Source organism: Bombus terrestris, chromosome 11, assembly GCF_910591885.1.
Source record: "Bombus terrestris chromosome 11, iyBomTerr1.2, whole genome shotgun sequence".
NCBI classification, from domain to species: Eukaryota; Metazoa; Arthropoda; class Insecta; order Hymenoptera; family Apidae; genus Bombus; species Bombus terrestris.
Genome location: NC_063279.1, coordinates 5,374,712 through 5,391,340, shown reverse-complemented (window position 1 = coordinate 5,391,340; position 16,629 = coordinate 5,374,712).

Genomic DNA, 16,629 nt, shown 5'->3' with positions numbered 1-16,629 from the left:
AGGGTATCATTATTTATTATTTTCGTGCAATTATTTTTACTTAAAACTCTTAATTGCAACTTACCGCTTAATGTAATCAACGTACCTCATTTTACATAATTAGAATGCCATCTTTTTTACATCGTCATAAATCTGTCTCTCTAGAAAAAAAGTGGTATCTTTGCAAAATCTTCAACTTGATTTATTTGTCTCTCCATTTCTTTCAATAAGAAACTTTATGAAGCTAAAAAGTGAAAAACAATTGCATAATAAAGAAGTCGGACGAATCAATTTTCATTCCCTTTCTTCATAAAATTAAATATTTGCTCACATTTCTATGTTTTCTAAGGTTATATATTATATATCTCTAAGACTACGTGATTAAATATTCCAATATAACCTCTTTCCTTAAATGTAAAGTGCTAAATTGCTTACCTTTCTCTCAGTACGAAACGCATTAAGCTTTTACTATATTATTTTCCTTTCATCGTGAAGGGGCCTTCAAATCTTCAAGAAAACGTTCTATATTATTTTACACACTTTACGCGTGAATCGTGGATCGCCAGTGTAAGTGTAAATGAAAATTCGTTTTCCACCAAGGGGGTATCGTTCGAGGGAGAGAAGACGCTGTTTGGTGTTACACGGTTGGAAGGGCCTTAACTCGATAAGTCCTCACGGTACCTGAAGTGAGCTCATAATCGTGAACGAAGCGCGCAACCGCTTATTACAAGCGAGGGCATTGTAAATTTGCAGGGAAGGAGGTTAGAAAGAGGCCGAAACGAGAGAAGGATAGACATACAGAGAGATCCAGTAAGTTGGAAAGAGAAGAGAAATAGAAAGGAAAGTGGTTGAGGGAGGCTGAGAGGAGTCGAAAGGACAAAGCAGCGCGAAACGTGCCCCCCAGCCGTGTTTCCGAAGTTCTCGTTCTACGTTGAAAATTTATCGTTTGGCTCGAAGAGAAAACGCAGGCGATCGGTCTCTGTGTGGTTTTATTGCGTCGTTCTCGTCGATCGACAAATCCAGATTTTACCGAAAGCCGGTGTTTAAGATAATAAGGACATTTTTTTAAGGACGCGTAATTAGCGGTACAGGGAGTGGGAAACGTTAATTAGCCTCGGCAGAGGTGCAAACCGTTATTAACGAAACTCGTACGTAGACATGGACGCGGATGAACAGGTCGCATGCGTGTGCGCGCGTCGATGAATTATCGTACCTGTAATTACGTAGCTGAAACCCGTGGTTTGTGTGTGTACAATCGTGCTATCGGGCGATATTCTAAAAGCGGTAAAACGGGTTAAATTCCTCGCAGGCTTCGAGAAATAATTTAATTACACCCAGCTAACGATAATTGCCGGAACGATAATTCGATGTTAACCCGCACCGAACCGAGAGTGTACATTTCCTGCGCGCGGCGCTGCGGCTTTCTTATTTCACGCATACGCGACTTGTCGGCCGGCGTTGCCGAGTTTCAATTATCCGACGAATAAAAAGTTGCTACTTCGCTTATAAATCATCGCTACGTTATTATGATTATCTTCTAATTTATGAAACCAACTTTCCCTTCCAATTTCGACTTACTGATCGATGTTTCAAATTTTAAAGGGCTATGCTTTTCGTCGATCATTGGTTTGTTCGTTCACCGAACAGGCAGCGCCTCAAACGTCAATTATACGCAAAAGTTCGTCGACCCGATATTGCCGATCGTACAGAAACATCTACCTACCTTAACCTAACGAAACAAATTGTCAGTAGTTTCCCTTGTGGGGAAAAGATCAGTTAGAAACAATTAAGTCGGTCTGTGCAGCAGCTTAAATCAGAAACGACACTAATACGTCTTCCGTAAGTTTCTCTTTCTCTGTGTTTCACCTTGCCCCTCCTACCTAGCAGTCAGGTCCGGCTGTCTGATTACAGGGGAACACCGAAAGGAGATCCACGCACCGATCCCTGCTGTTTCTCTCTCCCGGCTCGTTCTTCTTATCCCTCGTAATAATAATTACCAACACACCGCGGTGCAGGCACGCCGAGAAACCAACGGCAGCAGCAACACGGAACGAACAGCTATCTAAAAGGTGAGGTCGCCGGCGCTGATGTTGCTAGTGGTGGTGAGGGTTCACACGTGGAGTGATGTATGCCCCGTGTGCGGCACGATGCGTAACACGGGGAGCCTATACGTCTACATGCCCTGAGGCTTCCAAAGTCGAGCCTTCTCCGCTGCTCATGTCATACATGCATACACGTGGCGCGACACGCGTACGTGTGCTCATGTGTGCGTGTGCGTGCCGTGCGTGCATCTAGAAGAACCGAATCGAACTTCTTCTCGCGCGAGAACGCCATTTTATGAGTTCGTGTTGTTTGCTCGACCGACAGAGGAGCGCCAGGCGTCGTTGAAAAATTATGGAATCTCGTTGCTTATGGGTCGCGAGTACTCTCATTAGCGGAAGATTAAAGTGATTACGCTCCACGTGAATGTACGTTTCTCGAGCGTAGATGGAAGGTGAATTGCATGATAAATTTTAAAGTTCTCTCGTAAAAACGTGGCGAGGTGGGCGCGTTGCTCGATTTGGAAGCCAAACTAGGCGTTTCAGAGGTTATACACACGACAAATTAGAGGGGCGTGAGAATTTACCGGATTATGCCTCTTAACTTCGATCGCGGTATCGAAGTATCGTTTAATCACGCGTTTTGGTTTGTCGTATCGATACCTGGTTTAATAATTTGGAATTACGAAGATTTTTCGTGTGAGTATCGGTTAACTTCCTATACTTTTTCGGTGTATTTATCCTTAAAGTTGGACCAACGAGAAAAAGAATTAGATAACGTATGAATAGGTTAGAATTAAGTTTCGAATTTAATACTTTTTTGAACAGTTTAAGATTTAATAACGCAGTCAAAAGAACATTAGCGTTCGTTCGGACCAGACTTTAATCAATGTTTAGATAGTTAGGAACGCCAAAGAACTAAATAAAATGCTAAGATATATAATACATAAATAATGATAAATAAAATAGTAATCGAATTTACGATACGTTTACTAAATTGAATGAAATAAAAATTGAGTCATGCTAACGATATCAATCTAACCCAAGCTACAAACTATTTATTTATCTTTTTTCATTTATATTAAAGATGATTAACATCAATGAATTAAATTTAGGTTGGGCTGTATAAAAATGTAGCCACCTGAGATGCCAGAATAAAATGTAATGGAAACTGAATCTAATTGAAGGTTTATATGAATTTCTCGGAAACTAAGGCCGAACGGTGGCGAATGGCAACATATGTCAAGATCGTTAAAATCGACGAGGTGTGTCCTGATATAAATAATTGGCTAAAAAGCGAGACTTGACTGATACACATAAAATTCGGGTAGTATGCATATTAAACGAGCGGATGAGGTAGCTCGAAAACTCGGCCGCGTAGCCAATGTACGCCGATTTCTCTGAAGTGGTGCTGCATAATTTTTCGAAAACGTATCTCATGGAAAAGGTCTTTAAAATTTCGTTGGGCATCAACAACCGTTATAAATCACGCCTAATCGCGTTTTTTAAACACTGCTCGTCAGTTCATCCCTCAAGCGAGCAAAGCATTTCTCTTTCCTCACCGAGTCTTTTAGAAGACCAACTCTATGAATTGAAAAGAAAAACGATGGTCACAAATACTTTTTTTGTAAATTCTTCTTAGAATCTTTCATCGTTTATATCATCTTTCCGCGATGTACAAACTTATTTAGCTTCAAAATGAAATATAAAGAGAATCTTGTAAATAGGTAGCAAGCCAAAATTTTGCTGCAAGAACTGCTTGCCCGTGAAAAACAGAAAATGTGTCTTATCGTCTTCTTCATCTGTAGTCTTCGTGTAGAATCACTCAAGTTTCCCTTCTATCTTTTTCTCTCTTACTTACGTAGTCGTAATACGTAAAGCGTTCCCGCCCCTTCATAACGATCGAGTTTTCGAGATTTATTTGGTGCGTGGCTGGTACTCTACACGAGACATGGCCAATCTTAAGGTAATCCTGTTTTTCAGGCCGTTCAATCAGCAAACCTGGGAAAAAGAAGTTTTGGGAATCGTGGCGCGTATAAAGCATCGAAGGTGCTAACCGATGCCCGAGCGCAGGTACACTCGTACGTCTTCGGGGACGGTGAGGATCAGGGTCGTTAACACTGGTTCGCGGCGGGTACATCGACGTCCGACGGGGGTCGGCACCTTCTTTTTTCGATTCTACATACGTACCGACGGATATACACATTGATTGCATTTTTGCGTCCGTGCCGGGTAATAATGCTAATTTGGTAAGTAGAAATGGGCATCAGCGGGCGGTCAGCCAGACCATGGAACACACGGTAGCACGGGTAGCGCTAATGCCTCGTTTTTGTCCTCTTCCCTCCTCGGTTTACCTCCACCTCCTCCTCCTTCTTCTCTTGTTCTTTCAGCCGCTGTTGCTTCGTTCTCCACCTTCTTGATCCGCTACCACAGGTCTTCCCCACCTCCTTTGCCTCTCCATTCTCCTTCACCGCCGTCACCTCGGCGTTCTTCGTCAGACAAGCCGCCAGCTACGGCGGCAGGCGACATAATGACGGCCAGACCTCAAACCTCAAACCTCCTAACTGAATCATGAGTCCTCTTGGTCGTCCGCACCCGGACGGCTTCTCGACTCGCAGCTAGCGGCGCAGCTTCTCGATTTACCTCGCGGTGGAGCCTGCTGCGGCCCCCGATGTCGGCTCGTTTTGTCTTTTTCCTTTCGGCGACTCGCCAGGGCCCGATGTTTCTGTCGTATTGAATCGCAAACAGCCAAACAGCGAAAGGAGCAGAGCTCCGGACGAGCAACTCTCTCTTTCTTTTCTCCCTTTATTTCCCTTTCTCCACGTAGATCCCGCTTTTTCGACCAATAAAACCAGGTAGAGGCATTTTGTTGAATGATTGCGGGCCGTTTTAATTTCCCCCGACGAGCTTTAGATTGAGAGAGGCGGCGGATGCGCGCAGCCGAGTCATCCCCGCAGCTTGTATTTATGTCCCTCGAGCAGATGACACCGAGAACATCGTAATGATAAACAGATTTTGTTTAATTTGGACATTAGGTTCGCTGGGATGTTTGTTGGGCGTTTGTATTTTGATTATAGGCTTGTGCGATGAGTAATAGCACGAAAGAAGTCGCGTTATTAATGATTAAACGTCGTTAAGATTTGCCTTTGGAATCTGACTATTTCAAAAGTCGGTGAAAGCACGAAAGAAAAGCTTTCCAACATTGTATTTACGCCTATTAGTCGCACTTTCTTAATTTGAATATTCAGAACTAAACAATTCAATATAGATTTTATCACGTATCATAGTCGACAATAGATAAACATTTTATCAAGCGTTATTTTCATTTCTTTATTTAACGTGTAACCGATAGATTTTAAGTATTTTGTTCGTAGATTTAAGCAAACGGTTTAGTTGTGGCAACCCCACATTCAATGTATTTCTCAGGCGGTGGATGTTGCTGGGGTAGGCTGTCGAAAACTTTCTGAAAACCTTTATAATGGTTCCGATAAAAAGCACCCCTACGGGACACATATGCTACAGTGGTTTTTCTTTCAAACCACAAGTCCGCTCAATCTCCTATTTGATTCCGGCGACAGGTAATCGATAACTGTGCGATTGGCGTCCATCAGATTGTCATCCTACCAATCTCCTAATAAATATAGTTTATTAGCGCGTATCGTTTGACTTTTCCGAATGTTTAGATCAGGGATACGATATATTAGTTAATGTTACTAATTTTATAAAATGGATTCAATCTTAGAATCGGTAGCAAGATAGATTCAAAGTTATAATATAAATGTCAAGATAATAATGATAATTACGATATTGTTAACAATTTTATCACATATTTAAGTAGTAATCTCCTTTTTTATCAAAAAAGTTTTTTTTCTATCAAAAAAAGCAACTTTACAAATAAACGCGAAGCATTTTGACGAAGATGGTTCCTTGGTAATGGCAGTCACGTACAGTTTTCTCTCTGACTGAAATGTCGAAGTCGATGAGGCTAGAGAGCTCCCTATCACATTGTAACTGTTACTGCTTAGGGGTTTTAAAAGGGGGTTGAAAGGACATTATGTCGACGAGCGAGAAAAGGGACGGCAGTCTACGAAGTTAGAGCACGAAACTCTAACCACGGTATGAAAAATGTTGTGACGTTGCTTTCAGCTGTTCATTGTCGAAATAGCAATAAATTAGTTGCAGCGACTTTAAGGAAGAAAATATCAGGGAATACTTCTCGACATTTATTTTACATTTTATCTATTTTTTTTAAATGTGTATCGGCAGTCGATGAATATCTTTGGATCCAATTTTTTTCAACCAATTTTATTAAATAATGCTTTTCGCTATAGCTTTGTTCTACATATATCTGTCTACTGTTCTATCGAATAACAGTACCAGATATCAATCGTGCGAGTTGACGGCATTTCAGCGTTCCATTTTTTTATTTTTGTTATTTGTCTTGAAATCAATATCGTGCAATGTGATGTTTGTATTTCTGTTATCGCAAACTGAACGTGATTCAACAAGACGATATTTGGCATTAAAATTCCGTTTAAAATACTCGGAAGAAAAGAAGCCGTAATCAAAATCGAATTCATCTTACTTCGCTATCAATTTTCTGATTGAACGATGGAAAACTACACGACGGTAACAACCTGTCGCCATAATTTCCATATCTATTGCTTATTTCAGGCGCAAATTATCTTAGAACAAGGCTCGTTAAGTCAGACGTTGGTCGGAACGTGTGTCACGAATTTGCAAATGGCGTGAAGCTGACGAGACCAAAGAAGAGGCAACCGTGACTCGAAGTCACGGGCAAGAGAACGCGTGACAATAAGTGCATCGACTCTTTGAACGTGTCAGTCGAAAGTCGGAGCTCGCGAAGGGGATCTGTCGTCACTTGGTTGGTATAGTTGATTTCTTCGACAAGATGGAACAGACTGGCGAAAGAAAGAGGAAAACAGACTATTCCGTGGACCGTGACGGCGCACATACCGTCTTCGATATGCCATATACGAGGAAGAGTACTACCGATGGCCTGGGAATTTTCATGGAGAGGATCTCTAACGCGGATCCGGTGTATCTTCTCGAACGAAGAAGATCGAAAACGCGAAAACGAAGCAGATAGACGGAAGAGCGAGACCGAGAAGCATCGGAAGCAACAGAGAGAACAAGTAGAAATTGCTGGAGGTTTGAAGAGGCGCGAGTAATTTTGATAAAACAAGTAGGGAGATCAGTAGCTGAAACGAAGAAGGAAAAAACGAGGACGGTAAAGTATGGGTTAATTTGCTAGAAGGGGATGGGGATTGTAATTCCACGTGACGAAAGTTGGCGCAATATCGCATTAATCTTCGAGGATAGACGTGCATATGTATCGATCGTTGTTGGAGAGGGTCAGACTCGGGGATCGACTGGAAATCGATTCCAGCAGGGCGATTCCGGAGTATAAACACTTTATACCTCCGCGATCTTTCGCCCCTTATTTCCTTCTTCTCTTTCCTTCTCTTCTCTTATCCTTCGATACTTGGATCGAGCCACCGTGTATTTCAAACGTACTCCTTTTCCTGGCGGATTTCTATAAAACGAGGCGAGAGCAACGCGGCGTTGAGGCCGCGGCGAAGGGGGCAGAAAAGAGCGCGACGACATTAACCAAGAGACAGGAATGAAAGGATAAAGGAGAGATAAATCCTAGAATTGTAACCATCGGCAAGGTACTCGCGCGAACTAGCGGAATGGGGCCGAGAGGGGAAGAAGGAAGGAAGAAGGAAGGAAGAAGGAAGGAAGAAGGGACGAAGAAGGAACGAAAGAGCGATCCGAGATGGAAGAGGATCGAGGGAAAAGATCCTCTCTGTGTCGGTGGATGTAGAGGGGAAAAATATAATGGTGGCTGGGGCGAGGAGGGGGATATACCTACCATCGATGGATATCGAGTAGGCGAGTTGGTACGTGAGATAATAAGGCGTGCTCGGGCATGCCGATGGAAACCGCACGCGGCATTATTCAAATTGAATCCGGTAAGAATTATTATTGGCGGGCAAGTCGGGGCCGAGCCGGCTCATTCCGCGGGCGCATTTGCGAATACGAGGAGGAAAAGAGGAGCTGTAGGAGTCAGGTAGAAGTAGGAGGAGGAGGTGGTGGAGGAAGAATAAGCAGGAGAGGAGAGGGAGAGAGGAAGCTAGAGAGAGAAAGAGCGTGGTGGTGGTGATGGTGGTGGCGTTCGAGGTGGTTCAGGTGGAGGGAACGACCTCGCCATCACGACCTCGCCGTATGATCCACTGCAGTATCGCTCGATGACCCTGGTGTCATTACGCCTCACTCTGGACGTCATTACGCTAATGTCCATCTCCTTTTCTTCTTCTTCATCCTCGAGACCCGATGCCTTTCGTTTCTTCTGGTCACCACACCTCCACGTCGAAGGATACTTGACACGGTTCGCGTTCCAATCCTTGAACAGCCGATGCCCTTGCCGCCTCCAACCTTCCTCGAACGACGCGCGTAAGGCTATTTCGATTGGTACTTAACCTTCGAGTCTTTTCCCCTTTTTCTTCCTTTTTTTTTACGCCTCTCTTTGTCTCGTTACCAGGTGGTCATTCCTGTTTTCATTGTGTTTCGATTCTAAGGCACCTCGGGGATCGTGTGTCCACTGAGATCTTTAATGGATGTATCGTTATGTCGTGTTGTTTATAGCGTTCCGAAGGGATTTTTGAAACGGCGGATGTTTATTGATTTTCAGTGAACAAAATGGCACAATGGATGTTTTGATAGGCGTAAGAATCGCGGGTACTAAATGCTTGGATGGTTTAAGGTTTACCAATGCATTTATTGACGATTATCGAGAACTATTAATTTTTAGACGCGGAGATATATTCTTGAAGGTGGAAATGCGAGGCTTGGTTGGAAACTAGTAGATATTGTTATTCCTACACAGGTGATTCCTTGCAGAAACAGATAAATGCGGTACAGCTCGTAACTTATTAATTTTATTTGTTGAGTTATCGAGCAAGTTTCAATCGCTGAACCGTAAAAAAATTTATGCCATAAGGGATGAAATAACGTTATTCCAAACGTTCCATCTTTACCACACGCATGGCCCAGCATCTAAGCCAAAAATCCTCTCACGAAGAGAACAATGCTCGCTTACATAAAGAAGACTAACCCTGAAGAAATTACCGGCGGTATCCCATTCGTATTCGAAACGAGACGAGCTGTTAACGAGGCGCGGTTGCCACTCGAATTCGCGACCAGAGGTGGTTCCGTCGTCCACCACACATTCCGTTTCTTCTTTCGTCTACGCTCGTGTTCAGCTCGTTCTATTCTCTCTCTTTCCCATTTCCTAACCGTGTTCACCTCTCTTTCTGTTATTCTACGTTGCAGAAGGCATCCTGGCGAGGTGTTTGGACCGCAGACCACACCGAGTCACGCACAGTAATAACCCTTGGCGAGGGTGAATACGGTTACCTACGGCCTACGGTTACCAGTCGGGTTAAAGCCCTACGGAGTTTCGTTCCGGCCGCTATACTTGTTTTTACGGTTCATAATTCAGCCGAGTGTATTTCAAACGCCTGCCAATGCGGGACCGTAACGTCGATGCGCTTGTGTCGTCGTTCGAACGGAGCAAACCCCGCATTACGAGGCGTCACTTTGGGCCCCGGGGAGATTTAAGCTCGTCGTACGCGACGCGAAAACTCGTCACCCACGATTGCCCGGTTATTTATGCACTTCGTCCACGGCCGGACGTTCGGGAATTAGCCACGAGGCTAACCGAACGAAATGTGCGGTCGCCGCGCGGCTCCTTCGACCGTTTACAGCCCGATGGAAATATGTCGCGCACGCCGGACAATGAGGGTCAGCCGAGTAATGAAATACGATCGAACGGCCGATAAATCTTGGTAGAACGGTCCGTTGTTCCGTAAAGAATCCGAAACGTCGATTACGATGGACAGTGGGGACGAACGGCAAGGGTTACGCGCCACGAGATGCCACTTTGTTGTTTCAGGGTGGAGAAGTGTTTGGTGGCTAGGTCTCTGAGGCTTTCTCACGACGATTGTATGTACGCGAGTAATGCGAGGAGAGAACGCGATAAGTTTATTTCTTGTTTCTCGTAGTAGAATAGTTTCAAAATTTGTTGCACCGTTAACTGATTCTTTATCCTCTTTGTCGGTCAAGGGTAAAAAAGGCTTTAGAAAGTCGAATTTTAAAACATTCTTACGATGATCGCTAGGGAGTAATATGATGGTTAAGAGATTCTTTTTATTTTTTTATAGCTGTTGTACATCGATAATGGTTCGATGATAGCAACGAACGTGTTAAGAGGAAAGAAGACTTGGATGGTGAGAGTCAAGATTTTGTAGCTTTTCTACAACGCACGTGAAGGTAGAAGAAAGAAAGGTACGAGTAATAAGTTATATATTTTGCTTGTTTTAAATTGATTCTACACTACAAAACCATTTTTTTATTTTATTTTAGGATCGAATACGTATGGACTATGTCGTCTTAACGACACGCAGCAAATTGCAATGTTACAAACTGTCCACTGAATCTCTTTCGATTGTAACAGTGCGGCATATCTTACAATTCGTTACAGTCATGTCTGTCAAATTTCGAGGCTCACCTCGAGTAGTCAGTCGAGCATGATAGTTTATTGTTCCAGTATACGAGTGTACGAACACTAATATAAACACAGGCCAGTTCTATGGCGTGTATGGTGTACAATTCTGGTTTACGGTACGCTTGAACATTCTCTGTGCAGAGCACAATGCATATACGTTATGTATGTATATAAAAGAAGAAAAAGAAAGGGAGAGAGATGCCTCGGAGGTGTTACGGCGTAACTCCGTCATTATCCTCGGCGGCCGTGATCGTCCGGGGAAAATTATATTCAGATGAGAAGGAAATCAATTCCACGATAGAATCGGCGAGCCTTCGATTAGAACCGAAGCTGGTGCGGGAAATGCAACGGAAAGTGGATTAAATTCCAACGGATGTTTCTTTTTCGAGTATTACCGTCGAGAACATTGCTTCCTCCGAGGCCAGGTTGTCTTCGACGTTTCCAGTCGGTGAGTCATTTAAAATATTTCTGAAACTATCTGAAACGTCTTATATTCTCTTCTTCCTTTTATACGACGAGTAAGCGTTCGTTAATTTTAATATCACACTTAGCTAGAATATTTTGTTCTTGAATTACAACATTAATTTCGTTAAACGTCATTTGTTCATCAAATTTTTGGAAATATTACTCGCTGAATATTTGAAATAAAATTTCTAAATATCTACGTTGTTACAAAATTGTAGAATGAAAATATTAATTCTAAAGTTTAAGCTGCGAGCTTTTTAAATTAACAGATACTTTTCTGTTTTGATCTTCTCTGAGATTATTCTTTGAGTTTGTTTATTTTAGAAATAATCGTTAATTCTGCCGATACATTTTGATATTACATTGTAATATCTGCGTCATTCGAATAATTACAAGCGCTACTATGAACGAATTCGAAGAAAGAGCGTAAAACATCGATATGAAGCCACTGAAAGTATCACTTAAATACCTTCCGATCGTTTCACAGCGTTATAGGGAAACATTTAGCCATACGATCTTCCTGTCCCTTCTTTCTTTTTTTAATTTTCCCTCCTCTTCATCCTCATCCCGCTTTCGGTCTGGAGCCTCTCTCCAGTTCTCTCTACTTACATTCCGCAGCCGGCTCCGTAGCGCACCGTGGCTTAATTGGCGATAAAACCTCGCGGCCTCGTAAAAAAATCTCGCCTACCCCTACATTGTATTAATTAGGGCCCTTATAATGCCTTAAATAAGGCGTAGCTTAGTTATGGGTTGGTCGAGGCCGAGTTGCGCCGTGTTATCTCGCTGGTTAACCACCCCGCCGCCTCCGTGTCCATCCTTTGCCTCTCCAGTCTCTCCTTTGTCCATCTCTTTCTTTCTTTCTCTCGCGTGTTCCAGAGATACCTGAACGACCAATTATCAGCCATAATATCATCGAGGCCCGGCGGGCTCGGATTAATCGTATCCGGTTTCCTATCTCGCGGAAAAAGCGCTATAAAAGAATTTTCTGCCGCGGGAGATACGGCTGGACGTGGCGGTCGTAATAAAATCTATCGGCCCGCCGACCGTCCTTGGCGATGCCTCGTGCTGCTTCGAAATCGTCCGCGTGATTTGTCACGTGGATCCTGTTCTAAGTATTTAGACGAAATTTTTCGAAATTCGATTCTATATCATAGCGTTTATCTTTTATTTTCGCGAAACTTTTACAAAGTAGATTTTACATCGTTCTCCAACTAAACTCTGACGTCGGTCGTATCGTAAGTTCGTGGTAGAAATTTTTACGAATGAAATTTTGTGTTACGGCATATTATGACGGTTAACTCGTATTAATACAGAACGTTTCAAGTAGCTCCTTCGCTCAAACTTTAGTCGCATCAACAAGGGATTCCAAGTAGTTTCTCTAGTCAAACTTTGATCGGTATTGGCTTCGGGCGACTCGGGTATTAGCGCTACTCATCTCGAAACGGTATTTCCGTATCGTGCAACGATTTAAATATTACACGTTAATTTTTTTCTTCCTCTCCGCTTCGAACGTGCACGCGCGCACGATGACTGGAACGCGGGAAACGTGTTTAAATGGTCAGCAGGATGATTCGGTGCTCTTATTACAACGTCTGCTACACGCGAATGTTGCCTCTAATGATAGTCCGCTTAGTGGGATGATTACAGCCAGCAGAGAATACGGCTATCGAACGGCGTGGCGGAATCGATGGATTACGAAAATAAATCGAACGCTGCGATACACCTCTTTAAGGATGTTACGCTATGATTTAATATGCCCGAATCTCGGCGCCACGGTGATTCGTCGCCTGCGGCCTTGTTCTTCGTTTTGATTGTACGTTCGTTTAATTTTTCGTCGCCGCATTTTGCCAGCGAAACGCGTATTTCGTTTAAATCCCTATTTTCATCCTAAATATCGGCCGATAATCGCCGAACAATCGAGAAACGGAAATACAGGGTGTTTCAGGGATTATAGGCAAAAGAACGTAACCGGCCAATAGAATTCGCGGAAAGGGAATAAATCGGTTTCGATAAATGTAGACCCACGGTCTACAGGTTGATTTTAGACGTTTCATTTTTTTAACTTGGAAAGTTTCTCGATCGTACGACTAGGAGGTGTATTATAAAATTCGTTATTTTATGGCTTCTATATAAGATTAATATTTTTAGAACCATCGTTACTCGTAAGTATCGTTATATCGTGTATCTATGTATATTATACATAGGTGTATTATGTGTTGCATTTGTGAAAAATATTTATATAGCTCAATACGTGCCATTTGAACGGACTTTAACCATTCGGAACGAAAATTGCGATGAAAGGACAACGATAACATAGTTTGGACCCAAACGGATTAAACCAATACCTACTATATATATATATATACACACATATATCAGTATCACTTAAGAGGGATAATTGCTCGTCGCTACATCAACGATTCTTCCTTTCTAATGGCTTGCATTAAAACGAATCGTTTTAATGGAATCGCGCTAGTAAGTTGATTCAGAGTTACGGAGATCAGGTTGTAACCCTGTCGATTCCTGGGCGTAAACGGCACGCGCTTGGGTGGGTCTGGAACCAGGACTCATTTGGCCCGACTTCTTTCGTTCGATTCTTATCTGGTACGAGGCCGCATATAATTACAATTAAAAGAGATGGTCGTCGATAAGGGAAGAGGACCTCCGTGTGTCGAGGGGTTCTTCTTCTTAGGCCCCGGCTATATCCTCCCTCTTCTGCCTCTTCTTCTTCGTTCTATCGCCTGTTCACTCAGAGGTCCAGTCGATGCACCCACCTATATGGTTATAAAAGGGATGGTCAGGGGAGGCCCGGATTACAGGGGGGAAGGGAAGAATGGTGGCATAATATCCGCTTGAACTTAAGTTATATTCCTCCTCGTGCAGCCGAGATATCGGTGCGGAGGTGGAGTTCGGTTCGAGGGTATGCTAATTCCGGCCTCGGGCCACCACGCAGCCCTTAATAGCCAGCTGAGCAGCTCTTATGCCAGCAACTAGCGCTCGTATATACAGCGTAGAGGGACGGTGTGCATCTCTCGTAGTTATAGAGGTCTCCCGGAGTCGATGGTACCGTCGGCGAGAATCACCGGTTTTTCGGAATGTTAATGTCCCGGTAGAGGCGCCCCTTGCTCGGCTCATGTCGACGATTAGCGCTCGTACGTGTAATTGGGATAATGCGTCGGGACTCTCCTTCTCCCTTCCTCTTCTTCTCCTCTATTACTCGTTTTCCAGGTATTCGGGACTTTTTATCGTATTTAAGCGAGGGAGTTTAAATGGCCGTGTACGGATACCTCCGGGGGTATACGTGCGCTTCCAATGGCCGCGTGATTGCTCTATCTCTCTTTCTCTTTCGCGCGCCGTTCCGTCGTTTTTAGCCAGAATTTCAGCTCGTGACTTTCCGCTCTTTGGATAATCCACGGAGCGGATTACCTACGCAGACGAATCGGGATCCTGCGGTTCCGGGAACCCCGTGTTTTTGAAAACACGGTTTTCAACAGGGATTGCTCTTCCTCTTTAACAACTTATTCGTTTTCACCGCCTTCCTCTTCTTCTTCATCTTCTTCTATTTTAGCCTTTCTTTTAAGCCTTTTGTCCTTCTCTTTCTTCTTCTTCTTCTTCTCGCGATAGAGGAAACTTTTCTCGTGCAACGAGTCGTGCCATTCGAACGATCGTTAGTTTTCCTCTCTCGTTACAAGACGATAAGCGAAACAAGACAGGAAAATCTTGAACGTTTTCCACCTTGTAAGTAGGAGGTTAAGTAGTTTGGTCCTCTCGGGAGATTATTTTCAAGACGCGAGTATATTTATTAATGCCAGAGGTTTCAAGATATAATTTGATCCTAATTTTTATAGGTAGAGCGTATATCCCGGACTTTTGATACGACGTTTTAAACAAAAACTAGACAGATATCAAAATACAGATTCGCGAGTTTGATACATCTTACCTAAATAAAAAGCACAAACCTGAAACGACGGAAGAGTCGTTTCAAACTGCATCTATCCGGAAACGCTTCGAAGTTCACGTCGAAGGATTCCTACAACTTCGAGACTTGTCTCGGAACTGTCTTTCATCCCGATCACGATTTCCAGCTGGGAAGACTGACTCCATCGGTCGTCTTTGGGTGCCCCCCCTCCTCTCCTCGTACCAATCGCTCGTTGCAAACGCGATACGCGGCACGGTCGCGAAGCGCACGATCGATCGTTATTTATCGACTAATTCGTCTCCATTTAGAAAAAACATCTGCCGTTTCCGAACGAGGGCTTTTGCACCGCGAGCTACGATCCGGGGCCCACGGCGAATAATTCTTAGGAGAGAACGGTCCGACGCCAGCCGACGATTCCTACCTCATAGTCAGATAATCGCCTTTGATTTCTCTCTTCGATTCCTGCTCTCTACCCTCCCCTCCTCCGCTCTCTCACCCCCGGTTACCCTCCCTCGCCCTTCATCTCCTTCTGCTCGAGTCCGCGCGATCGGAGATCACTCCCTTCTTATATAATTACCTTATTTCCGAATAATTGGCCAATTTATACTCGAGTCCCAGCTGAAAACAATCCACCTCTCTCTCTCCCCCTTCTCTCCTCCTGTCTCGCTCTCTCTCTCTCTCTCTTTCTCTCTTTCTCTCTCTCTTGTCGGCGTTCTTTCGTCCTGCTTGGTCTCTCACCGTGGACCCCGTATACACCGTGTGCCCCATAGGGCCCCGTAGAGCAGTTATTTTATGTATATGGGAGTGTGATTAGATCGGACTCCGTGCCGGTGTGTGGGTATGATAATTCTGCCCGTAGGGCTTCGTGGGGCAGTCTCCACCCACGCCACGCACACACCACGTATCCGCGTCTATCTCCCTTTTGCTTCCTCTTCCTCTATCGTATCATGGTTCGTTCAGTTTTGTCCCTTTCTATCTGTTGGCCCGGCGCGCACTGTACCCAGTCGTCCCACCTTTTCTTCCGTCCTTCGATTCTGCAATTCTACGTTCTACCGTGCCGGTAACATTGTAATCATCCTCGTACCGTGCATTTTTGCGCCCGGTAACCGTGCCGTGGTCGTTTCGGCTCATTTGAATTCGCGCCCCTGCGCGATCTAGTATTAGGGATCACGAGAAGGTGCCGCGCCGTTTCCGAGCCTATCTAGCATTGCCTTCTCCACGACCGATCGTGCGCTCACAAAAGACCATTCCTACCGATTCCACCTTTATGATCGCCGTACGCCGTGAATTGTTGCGTGAGATAAGCTCGCGGATGGTTTCGTCGCACGTTCGGAAGATGCAGGAGGGGGTGGATTAATTGGAAAATTTTGCACCAGGCAATTGTTATTTTTTCGTATTTTAAAGCGTATCTTAAATGTTTTCTTTTTGTCAGTAGATATCAGGTGTGTTTGATGATATTAAAACTACTAAAGTTTTAGAAAATGGAATCGAGCGTTTTTTATTCTAGTTGGAACGTTATTCGTTTTATCGTCCTTTGCCTACCATATATAAATATTATATGCTCATATTATTTATATTTATTTCGTCATGAGACGTTCCACCTAATTGTCGAGTTTGTTACGATCAAAGAAACCACG